Source organism: Mustela nigripes, chromosome 5, assembly GCF_022355385.1.
Source record: "Mustela nigripes isolate SB6536 chromosome 5, MUSNIG.SB6536, whole genome shotgun sequence".
Taxonomy (NCBI): domain Eukaryota; kingdom Metazoa; phylum Chordata; class Mammalia; order Carnivora; family Mustelidae; genus Mustela; species Mustela nigripes.
The window spans coordinates 79,709,896-79,722,577 of record NC_081561.1 but is presented as its reverse complement, the minus strand read 5'-3'; the positions used below and the strand labels follow the sequence as shown (position 1 = coordinate 79,722,577).

The 12,682-nt window shown below is 45.2% G+C and overlaps 1 protein-coding gene across 1 annotated transcript in view; it reads right to left on the bottom strand.

Moving 5' to 3' along the window:
- Positions 1-8,604, bottom strand: part of TMEM200A (transmembrane protein 200A) — a 79,854-nt gene extending 71,250 nt beyond the window's left edge. Inside the window, exon 1 of the mRNA XM_059399154.1 lies at positions 8,040-8,604. The gene's annotated coding sequence lies outside the window, so the exon portion shown is untranslated. The remainder of the gene's footprint in view (positions 1-8,039) is intronic.
- Between the last annotated feature and the right edge of the window lie 4,078 nt (positions 8,605-12,682).

Sequence of the window (12,682 nt, the reverse complement as noted above, 5' to 3'; positions counted from 1 at the left end):
AGAAAATGTCAAAATCTGATGGGTACTTTGGGGCCAGGGGATTATAGTCTGATTTGTTAGACTTCATGTATTTTCTAAAGTTTCTATTGGGAGCGTGCATTGCTTTGATGATGAGAAATAAGAAGATCTCTTCAGAAATGCTAAGAAACCCTACTTTATTACTAAAACGTGCACACAAAGGTCACGGAGCTGATCTGATCCGTGGTTTGCCAAGTGAGCCCAAATTTGTGTGTCTCCTATCCCTCCATCAGCGCAGAGAATACTGAAATTCCCTGGCTTCACCCTGCATGTCAGCACCAAGATGCTGATTCTCAAAAAGGAAAATATTCCTCAGCGGCTGCCAACCTATCTGCACCTTTGTGACTCGCTCGCTGTTTGCCAAAAAGCTGGCTCCTTGTCCTCGCTCCTTTTACCTGAGGAGCCTCTAATATGCTTTACCGATTCTAGTATCTCTACCAGCTTGATTTCAGGGTACTGCAATCATCGGTTTACCTCTGGCTCTCCCTTTAGCTTATGAAATTCTTGAGATTCTTGGCATCCTGACATCCACAGGATCTAGCTGAGTAACTAGTAAGCAGTGGCATTTGATAAATTCTGTTAAATACGTTTTACGGTCTAGGAAGAAAGCCACCTCCATACCCCCCAAGAGAAACATTCACGAACAGGACCCTCTTGTGCTGGAAATCTTGGTATCTGGAATCAGAAACAATCTGAGATATCATTTCCAGCTTAGGAAGGAGCAGAGCCAAGCCTTCCCAACCAGGCCCTGAGGTCCTCCTGTCAGACGGAAACGATTTCATGGAACATCAACACCAGACAAGGCCCCTCTGTGGTCACGACGGCTCAGGACAGAAACAAGGCCACTCTGTAATCACACCTGAACATATTTCTGTTCTGACAAACAGAAATATGGACACTGTGTAACCCCTAGTGTGACCGATGTCCCCCTAATCGGGCTCATCAGGGACTGCTGCTTCTTTGCCAGTTATTGCATTAACCTCTCTAGTTTTGGCTACGTCAGTTAAGACTTACTGAGATAGAAAATCACAGGATTATTCCTGCTTCAATCAGAGCAGAAGCCCTGCTTCTTTAAACCTTCCCCAAATCGTATAACATAAACTCAAATCTTAAAATCTTATAAGTAATTTCTAACACCCTCTTACTGAGACCCTCTGTGTTTCCCTATGGTGTGTGCCTTCTCCCTTGCTTAAACAAGTAGCAGCCCCAACCTGTTCCACCAAGGGTTACTTCTGGTGCTTTCTGGTCAGAGAGCATTAGTAAGTTCTTAATCCTACCTGCACTGTTCTCCTCTCACTCTCTGCTCATATATTGTCATCAGAACTCACTTCCTCCTGGAAGCCTCCCTGGATTGGCCTTTCAGGTGTTAGATGGTTCCATTCTTTTTAGTCTTCATAACATTTAGTTCAACTGCTACTATTAAGTTTATATTTCATAATACTAGCCAGCACTATGATGTTGATTGCACTCTGAAAAATCTTTCTAACTCTAAAATCACCTTGTCTTATTGTGTTGCTTTAAAAATGTTATGGATAATTATATTTACCTCCTCAAATAGGTCTGAGTTCTCACAAATATGCCTGAAATATAAATTTTTATATACCTTCACATTCCTTTCTACTTATCGTGTGTGTGTGTTTGTATGTGTATATATGTATACACACAGCCCACTGCACATAATAAAATCCACAGTCACGCGTCTGAGCAGATAATAGTTTGATCTTGCATTTACTGGGGAATAACATAATGTCACTGCTGTTCTGTCAGTAAGCAGTTTCATTCAGTGTATCTTCAAGGATAGACCTTTGTAGCTGGAATGTGTTTCATATACCTACAACATTCCGTGTCCGCTCATGCTCTTCCTTCCTGACTCCCTCCCCTCCCTCTCTCTCTATGTATCTACTCATCATATTTCAGGACAAAGTACCTGTCCGTATCAAGGTAAATTCAGGCCAAGGCAGCTGGCAGAGGTCCCTTCACTTCAACAGAAATCAGTGACTAAAATTAAGCCTTCCGAACATCTGACTTGCTGACGTATCTGTCCTGCAGAATGACAGGGATCCTGCTCGGAGGGGAAAAACCTAGCGGATTATGAGTTCTTGGCCAAAGCCGGATATAATCCTGCTGGACAGCCCCCTCCGGATGACCTGCTCCCCTCTCAGTGCTGATGACTGCAAGTCAGCTCTCAGTCTCCCTTCACAACCATAGGCCCTGCTGACTTCCCCATTTCTAGTCCCCAGACTTGACATTGACCTTGCCTGCCAAGGCCGGGATGACTCCCTGAAGATCCAGAATGAGGTCTAGATTCAGACAGAACTGGGTTTCCATGACAGCGCCTTCCTCTCCAGTCTGGCTCCAGGAGCTCAGGAAGATCATCTAACCTTTCTAAGCCTCTAGTTCCTGGCTCAAAGGGAAAAAGAAAAAAGAAAGAAGACAGAAAGACAGACAAAGAAAAGGAAAAGAAAGCCTAATATTTACCCTCCCAGGACTGTAATAAAGATTTGGTGGAGATTATGTATCTAAGGCACGTGGCAGGTGCTCCACAAACGTTAGCTCCTTTTTTCCTAGCGGTGCCTGACAACTAGTAGTATCCTGTTTCCCTCTGAGGAGGTGTCCAATGTGTGTTCTTCCTGCCTTACACCAGGAAGGCGTTTAAAGCAGGGCAGATGGCAGAGTTCCTGTTCTCAGACCAACAATCAAGCCCCAGTTGTTGTACTTTTGGGCTCACCTGTTCGACTTCCTGATACCACCCCCACTTCCCTTGCTCCACCCCAAACCCCAAACCAAGAATCTAGGTCTGTTCTATTCTCGGTTTGGCAATCCTGTCCTTTTTTCCCTGGAGCATGGGTGCTCTGCACCTGGGCCCTCACGACCTCTATTCCATCCCCTCTGGAACTTCTGTCACTTTAGTTGCTTAGCAGAAGCCCCGACCTTCAGTTTCACCTCACCTAGAGGACTCTGACCATGGCCTTGAGGGGTAGTACGGCAGTTTATTGAAGTAGGGGTATTTGTTTTGGACGGTCAGGGTTTGAATCCCAGTGCTGCGGCTTCATGACCACATAACCTTGAGCAAGTTATTACTCCCTAACTTCCAGTGTTCTCACCGGAGACGGTTTTTATGAGATTTAAAGAATATGGTGAATTCAAAACATGTAACGCAGGACCTGGCATACTAGGTAGGTCCCCAATAAATGTCAGTGCTACATGCATAAACATCGTGCCCATTGGACTCACCATGACCATTGGCCTCCTTTCTACATAGCCAGTTACCACGTACCTACCCACAGCACACAGCCATGTCACCTACTACCTCCCACTGATCTTCCAGATCCATTCATTCCTCGCATGTCAACACAGAATGTCCTTTATCCAGTCATATGTCCTTACCAGACTCATAATGTCATGCACACCTCCCAATATTCTAATGTGGTACCTATCATCTTAGGACTTAGGTCCTAAGTGGTAACTCTAACCTATGCCTGCTGCCTCCCCCTTGCCCTACTCCCATGAACTCAGGGAACCTCCATGAATAACGGTACTATGTTCATCACTTCACTTTCCTGTTCAAACATTTGCTAGACGGGTAGTCCCTAAAGGAGGGGGTCTCCAATTTCATGATCTTTAGATGACCAGGGCTTCTGATCATGAAATGGCTAGGCTGGAAATAAAGCACAGGGATATTTACTAAAAGTACATGGATACAGATAAATGGTGGCCTCCTCAGCCAGAAATATCCTGCAACCACACCTCTTTCAGCAAAGTCTAGACACAAGTGGTATTACTTCATCACTGGGCTTTGCCTTGGTTAGGAGGAGGGTCCCATTTTTGTAATGGGTATGGCCTTGGGCACCTGAGCTGCCTCCATGTGCAAACTCCACACCACTGTTCAGGGGGTCTGTCCTGAAAAAGGAGGGGACAATTCTCCTCGGTGGCAGACATGTTGTTTTTGATTGACCACATTGGTAGATTCAGAGAACCACACCTCTAAGGGATCTTGACACGATTGTCCATCGTGGTGTCCCCGCCAGCCTCTGCCTCCTCACCCTACCACCACCACCATGAACACAGTGTGGGGCACATGATCTAGTTCAAGACTGCAACTCTCTGATGGATGTGGACTGATATAGAGCCAGTCAGAGCCCTTGAAGGAAATGTCTATGAACAGGACCTGGAAGAGACAAAACCTCTCTTTTCTACAGCTCAAAAGCCTAAAAAGGCAGGATGGGAACTACTTGATAGTCAGCTTTCCCAGCACATAGGAAGGGGCCTCAGAATGAAGCTGACCCAGAGAGCAAGGAGCTGAGAAATACAGAGAAAGAGAAAGAGCCCTTACAAAGCCCACGTGAGCCTCTGGGTTCTCGCCACGACTGAAGCAAGGTCCATCTTGCTGCATTTTCCAGTCATATGAGCCAATAAATCCTTTTTTTGTATAACATAGTTAAATAGAGGTTCCTCACACATATAACGAATCCTGACCAACTCCCTTGGCCAAGGACGCGGAGGAGCACCTGCCCATCCTTGATGTTCTATCTCTTCAGGCAGAGAGGAGGGCACCACAGGAGGGAATGGAGAGATCCATATCTTCACGCCTTGTTCATATTGTTTTGGCTCCTGTGTAATTTCACCCCCAGGGACAAAAAAAATCGCAACTTGCTCCTAGCATACATCCCATTCGCAATACAACAACCCCCCTACCCCTTGCCAATCCCTGCCTTCACAGGAGAGTTTCCTTTTCCCAGCCGCACTCAAAACTCTTTGAAGAGTCTTACCAATGACTCTGTAAATAGTCAAATCCCCAGAATTCTTGCTGGGGAAAGGGAGGGAGGCGAGGTGAGGAGGAAACACACAGAAATAATCAGACTAAACATCAGCAACAGAAATCAAGACATTTCAGGAGGTTTCGCTCTCTTAGAGACTTAACTTTCAGAATGTAAACTAAATTTTTACTCAGAAAGTTGAACCTCCACTAAAATCAGACACCCACCTTATCTCTCTATCCCATGAACACAAGGTTTCCAAAGCACATTGCAGCTTCTCCTATCTCTATAAGTCTGCAGAAAGGCAATGGGGCATACAGGAACACATGTGCTTTGTAGTATTTTCCCGACTTCCTCACCTTTCTGCTCTCATTACCTCTTGGGGATGTTGTGAAAAATCAATTGCCATTATTTGTGAAAATTCATCAAAATCTGTCCAATACTCAGCGAAAGTTGGCATTTATTATTTATTATGTATTATAAGCTCAGATAATCAATGATCGGTCAGATCTCCTTTACCTCGTATTAGCATCATTATTACCCTTACCATGTGTCCAGCATGGACATGTCTTGCCCGTCTTCCTTTGCGCAACTCTATTAACTGCACCCTTCCCAAATTACACTTTGGCTTCTCCCTCTCAATTCCATCAAGACTCATCACACAGCACTTTAAAGAGACAGAAGATCACAGGTCTGAAACCCTCAATCTGTCGATGAGAGGATGAGGGTGTAGAAGCCCTTGAAGGCCAAGTTACATATCCAGGGCCACTCATTCAGTGGCTTAGTCAGGAGAACTTGGGTTTTTCCAAGCCCCCATCCAGGGTCCTTTGCAACCCACCACACTGTATGCACCAGTGCCCTGCTGCTCAAGGACCATCCCAGATGCTCAGTGATCTGTGCACACTTTCCAGACCTCTCCACACCAGACTTCAAGTTCCCATGGTAGAGGTTACCTTGCAGTCCATCAGCCAGTCCACAGGAATACATCCAACATGTGATCATCCGTGTTCTCTGAGTGCTTGGGTAAAAATCAGACATGAGCAGACAAATCCTATCTTAAGTTCTGAACCAAACACACTTACCAAAACTGCACATCATCTATCCCTTAATAAAATGAAGGGTCCATCTCACTGCAGATGTGCTTTTTGGTCCTTATACAAGTTCTGCTTTTGTTTTTGTTTTCCAAAAGCATTTTGTTTGAGGAAGACTTCCTATGCTGTCTCCTATTTAGGGAGAGTATTAATAAATGAAATTTATTTTGAAAGTGTCTTCCCTTTAGATGCTATATTCTGTTTAATAAGTGCATTATTATGAGGACTTATGAATTTATCTTCTACTAATTTTGCTTAAGAAATGCAAAAGGTGACATCTGCTTCTATCCTTGTTTTTATCTATTTTCCTGAGGTCAATATGAATTTCTTTCCCTTTATGCTGATAATCTTCAGGGCAATGAATAAATTAACACAATCGGTTCAGATTCACTCCCCCTACATGTCAGTGGTTGGTTATCTTCTCCTCCCAGCGAGCTGTTGTCAAAATTCTGAAACCACACAAGTCCAACTATAGCAATCTAGCTCTGGGAGCATTCAAAAGCTTCACTAACAATTCTTCCAACTTAAAATAACAAGTGCGGCCATCCCTCGTTACAATGAGCTTTCTTGAAGAATTCCTTTTGATTATGGGTGCCTTTGGGATACCACATGGCTTTTACCTGGACCCGACTCAGAAGCAACAGGTAAAGCCTTTCTGTGCCAACCGCCTGGAAATCACACACAGAGACTTCCCACGCAACAACTCCCTCTTTCACTGAAGGCTTTCCCAGCCTAGGATACAAAGCTAATTATAACCAGGGTTACAAATTATAGCTAAATCATCCCATAATTATGAGCTCACTAGTAGGACTTGGTTAGCATAAATCATTTCTAACACCTCAGTATATATTTTTAAGAGTTAAAAAAATCCTGTATCATTAAATTGCTGAGACCTTTAACTATAGTTTCCACTTAATGAAAACATTATTTTCTGTTTAGAGGGACTCCTTTCCTTCACTTAAGCTGTTTGAAAACCATGAAACTACAAGCAGATGCTTCTGCCCAGATAAACAGTAGTGGAAAAACGAGGGTTTAAAAAGTTTCAAAATCTAGCCTATTTTTCACAAATTGGTAATATATTCGCATATCGGCAGCCAAATAACAAACTGAAGGTCAATTGATAATAAGTATGTCTACAATGCAAGGCGTGATAAACCATCAAAGTAAATAGGCTTTACAGCGAACTGGTAATACCTATACATAGAGCACTCCAGAAAGTGTAGCTCGGAACTTGGTTTGACAGCAAAACCAAAAGAGTTCAATATTCTTACTGACAAATAAGAACAGATGTCGATTCCTTAAATATTTTCTATGCATACAGTTGTCCACGACTACTTCTAAAGATCTTCAGAAGAAAAAGAAAGAAAAAAACCACAAGGTTCAGAGACACTTTAATGCAACATATGTAGTTCTGAAATACACCAGACCCAGGTGTACTGGGATAGACTCCAATTAGTAAATTACACATATGTGAAGCATCTGACTTTCTGTCATCCCTGGTGCCTGGTACTGAATAATGAATTATTTTTTATTACATGTGTCACACACATACACTTCTCCATCTAAATCGAAAGGTAGTAAATAGACAAAGAGAGCTTACACCTACACCGTGTGAAATGCTGGCGTGGATAATTAATTATAGCAGAAGAATGATTAATGAAGCAAATCTTGCAAAGCCTCAGTTCTTTTTCTGAAGGACGGACTATGTGACTATATAGGGAGAAAAGTAGTGCTGAAATCGGCAAATAATCGCTCTGCCTCTCCATTTTGCCCATGTAGATACTCCCAGGTATTGCTTTAGGAAACCCTGACTACACACTTCGCTCCTGCCAGGGACTACTATAAACTGACGCCGCGGACGTCTTCGCCGAGAATGCTGACTCTCTGGAACGGAGACAAAGGAGGGTGTAGCTCGGGGAAGCCTAGTCAGGCGCTCCGAGGCTCCGGGCTCCCGGAGGCTGCCCCGCAAAGCTTCCCTTGCGCTCCGAGGGCTGGGGAGTACGAAACTGATGGCGGACTTGGTTTATTTCCCAAACTTCGGGAGACAACGTTTACCCTAACTCGGGCGACTGAAGCAGGGGGGAGTGGGGGTGAAGAAGCGCCCCTCTGCGGCTGCCGCCGCTGCCCACCCACCTCCCCGCCCCCCGACAGCACCTTCCCTTCCCCCCCTCACCTGTCCTGAACGCGCGGCCTCAGGGGTCCGGGGGTCTTTCCGGACTCTCACTGCAGGAGCAGTTGGGACGTCGGGCGCCTCTTCAGACGAGCGGAGGAGGCGGCGGGCTCGGGGGCGTCAGCGGGAGTCTCCGCAGCCGCCGGCAGGCGCGGGCTCCCTCCCCATCCCGGCTGGGCTCGGGCGGCGGACGCGGCGCGGCCACAGCGGGCGGATGAGTCAGGCGAGGGGGCGGGCGGCGAGGGCGGGGGACCGGCAGCGGAGGGTGGGGGGCGACCCTTACCCCCGCGCCGTGGGGGCGGCGGCGGTCTCGGGGCGCGGGCCGAGCTGCTGCCTGTGCCCGCCGCGGGTCGCGGGGCCGCTGGCCGCCGCCATCGAGCGCAAGGAGCCCGAGCGCTCTTGCCCTCGGAGGTCAGCGGGCGCAGCGCGCCGGCCGGGAGGCAGGGACTCGCCGCTCCGGAGTCGTCGCCGCCTCCAAGAAAGACAAAAGGGACCCGGGGGCCTTGAGGGTAAAAGTTTTCTGCTCTCGTCCAGACAGAACCCAACCACCCCTCACGCCCTAATCAGGGAAGAGGCGGGCTGGGGACTGGGGACTGGGGACTGGGGGCTGGGGTGGGGGGCGGGGCGAGCTTCCAAGAGCGTCACCGCACGGTCGGGACCCGGGTCGGAGCCAATCTCGCCGCCTCCCACCGCCCGTGGGAACTCCCCCAGCCCTGCTGCCCTCGCTCTCGCAGCCCGCCTCCTCCTGGAGGATGCCGACAAGATCCGCTTCTCCCCTTCCCAGGGCCCCCCAAAGGCCCAACGCGTGACCCGGCCGCAAAGTTACACTTCTGGATCTGGGTTTACCGAAGACAAAACCTGTCTTGGGGGACAAAATACCCCCTTTCAGGAGCTCTTCTCCGGGCTGGAAGGCCAGCGGGTGGAAACGGACACACCCACCCGTGGGGCACGCCTCTGTCTGCGGTGCAGCCGCAGGTCCCAGAGCCGAGGTCCCAGCCCCGCCAGTCCACTGGAGCAATAGGGGAGCCCCTGCGGATGCCCGGGTTTCCTGGAGCAGGCGCCGCGGCCCCACGCCCCTCAGACTCTTTATCAGACGCCGCCTGGGCGGGTCGGGGTCCCCCTGGCGGGCTGCGCCGGCGCTGCGCGAGCGGAGCCACACTCGGCTCCCAGCCGGCTCTGCAAATGCCCGTTCTGTGTACACCGCCCAGAGCGCCCAATGGATTAGCCGCGGGTGGGCCCCGGAAGGAGCTGTGAGAGATGGCTTGGGGGTGAGAGTTATGGGCAGGAGGGATAAGGGCGAACCGGACCGCTGAGTGCTTCGATGAACGGTGCTGATGTTGAACTCCAAACATCAAAGTTAATGAGGGGTACAGGTTACTCCTCCTTGCTCCCTAACTTCCAGTGAGTGGAGATTGCCCTAGTCATAGAGTAAAATGATATGATAATTAACTCCAATTTGGAAGAGACAGAGTGGTGATTTTATTCTATGCAGGTCAATTCAGTAAATAAGGTTTCATGTAAAACTCTGGATTACTTTTCCAGCCATGACACCGGCATGTGCGCAGCACATCAGTGCCAGCACTTGCAGTGGGGTACACCTGTGCGTCTCCTGAATGTATTTTAGGTAATGGATCGGAGAGCAAGTATGGCATCCGGTGAAGTGTGGTTGTGTATTTAAGACAGGGGAGGGAGGGATAGGGATTCCATGCAAAACCCCAAATTTTGCAATTCAGGTGTGGCAATGAGAAGAGACTGTGGAAATAGGTTTCTTGTGGTCCCGTCTTCCTGTCTTGACTAGAAGAATTTGAAGACTTGGCATTTTTACTAAATTTTTCGAAAAATGTTAAAACCAAAAAACTAAAGGAGTAGGGAGGGAGCTGAAGAAATAAGTCACCCCAGTAAACCATCTGTAGTTTTATTTTTACCCCACCTGAAGCAATAACTCTTTAGCCCACAGCCACTTGCTTAATTCTCTTTGTTTTCTTACACATTTGTCAAGGCACCTCACCAAAGGAATGTGATTCCACTGGGCCTTTCTTATAGTTGTAGCTCTGTGTATTTATAAAGCCACACTTTTCTATAAAGCTTCTGAGAGTAGACATCACCTGGTTGTGTTCACTGGGTTCCCAGGGAATGAATAACAAGTTCACAGTGTCCACAGAGATCATCAAACATGACATTGCATCTAATACAAGTGGTAAAACATTTCAAATGCCCATCTATCCATCCTACACGTTGAATAGCTGAGCCTTTCTCAAAGAGGAAGTGATAAGGGTTATGAAAGAAAAAAAATCCCATTCTTATGGCCACGGATGCTGATGATTCCTCATTTCTGAAGTTAGATTTCAGTGATTCAACCAAAGAAGAAGCTGCAGCAGAGACGGACTGCATGAGACTACCAAAAGGGAATTATTTATATTTCTTTTAAAAATAATTACTACTTGTCTCAGAAAAGACAGAGATAAGATGTTTTATAAATAGGGGATTATCTACAATTCAGTAGACCAAGCAACTCCCTAGATATTAGTTACAAATTCTTTTCTGGCATTGAGTGCTCAAGGCAAGCCCAGGTAAATTATTTAATCTTTGCTAATGGCCAGCGTCTGTCCATCTGAAAAAAGCCCAGTGAGGATAACACCACTGGTAATGGATTTTGAATTTAGCTCTGTATCTGCTTTTGAAGTAATGGATGGGGACCTCTCACCATCAGGCTGCACTGCACTTCACACTTAAAATTTTTGCTCCGTCCTTATGAGGTTTGTAAATTTCCACTAGAACAAGCCCATCTTATAAGTGTGCATGTAGGAAGAGAGCACTCATCTCTGTAATTCAAGCTCAACTACCTACAAGCACAACTGACAGAGGGACTTCAAACCTCATTTCTCCCATTCCTTAAGTAGGAACAAAGTACCTATTTCAAACTGTTTCTGTGCAAATTGAATGAAACAACATATATAAGACTTCTCTCACCTATGACTTAGATTGTCAATACATATTGAAACACACACACACATACACAAACATAGAGACTCTTCCTGTGGTATCAAAAATTAACGAGAAAATTTTTGAAATACAGAGATTTCAATATTCACTCTTGATATACTAAAAATGTAAGCTCAATGGATAGCAACACATTTTTAGTAAATTCATTTTGAAAATACCCATTGGAATAACAAGAATATCATTAAGTAGAACACATAACAAGGCTAAGGGAAGGCTTGTCAGAAAGTTTATGTGTGATTATACCATTTTCTTTTGTCATAAATGTAGCCCATAGCATCTCCAGACATGAGACGAGGTTCTCAACCAAAAAATAAAAAAATATCTTCAATGGAAAACAAATGCAATTGTTTCCTAGATTCTTATCTGAATTGTTTTGCTCCAGCTGTGAAATAAATTGATAGTCTTAAGATCCCCAAGGTATCTGGCTGGAAGCCATAGTTGCTGTTTCAAAATAAGGGGTATAAAAGGACAAAGTCAATTAAAGAAAATGATCTATCTGATTTTATCTTTAAAATTTGGAACAAGGTAGAAGAAATACAGGGAAAAGAAAAAGGTAATAGAAATACATTTACAAAGAAATGTTCAAAGTCATTTTATTTCACTGTGATTTTGAATAGCACTCTGCCATATTTTTAATCTTTCTTTCTCATTTTGTATAATTGATTAATAGTTCAGTATATTTAGCTGCAGAAAGATGTTGTTTATTTCTCTTCATTAAACATGCAAGTGAGAGTACTAACCCCTCTCAAATAGAGGTTTTATAACTTTGCAGCTGATACTAATACTTAAATATTTTATAAATTCTGTATTAACCCCCTTATTTTATGATAAACCTCTTTAGCTTATGTTTACCTGAGGAGCACTAGCAGTATACCCTTCAAAAATACAAACTGGGGGACAGACTCTCTTTCTCCGAAAACTCCAGTTCCTTCTTGTGAACAGATTTGTACCTATATGTAAGGAAAGATCATCTTATGGCTGGCAATCCAGGAAGTATTTTCTCAGGAAGTTTCTGATTGTATATTTTATTGCAAGAATTTACTCACAGAAGATGTTAGAGATTTGACTGAATAGTAACCCACCTGTTCCACTGTCCATGGTACTGAACCAATCATGCATCAGTGCTGGGCTACTCAAAGTGTGGTCAGCACAGAAAATTGTTAGAATAGCAAATTTCTGGCTTCAACCCAAACCTACTGGAGATCATACTCCACAATTAACAACAACCTCAAATGATTACTCAGCTTGTTAAAATTTGAGAAGTGTTGCACTAGGACGCCATTCATATTACCTTGTAACTATCCTGGGGCTTTGTTTATATTACTCTTCCTTTCAATCCCTTCCTGAGGCACAGCTGAAATCCTGCATTTTTATCTATGTTTTATTTGGTGATGGTAGTGTGGTGTTATGCAAAGAGCATAGCTTTTGAATCAAAGAACAGGGCTAAAATCTCAACTTGTACTGACCACTCTGATCTCTGTTGTCCTCATCCATAAAGTGTCAATAATTATAGGACGTCCTTATAATGCCATTTTAAGGATTCAATGATAATAAAATAGTATTTGTAAAGCACTTAACCTGGCATATAGCAGATGTTCAACAAGTGTCTCAGTCACCCTGATGGCTGCCATCTTGGCATCACA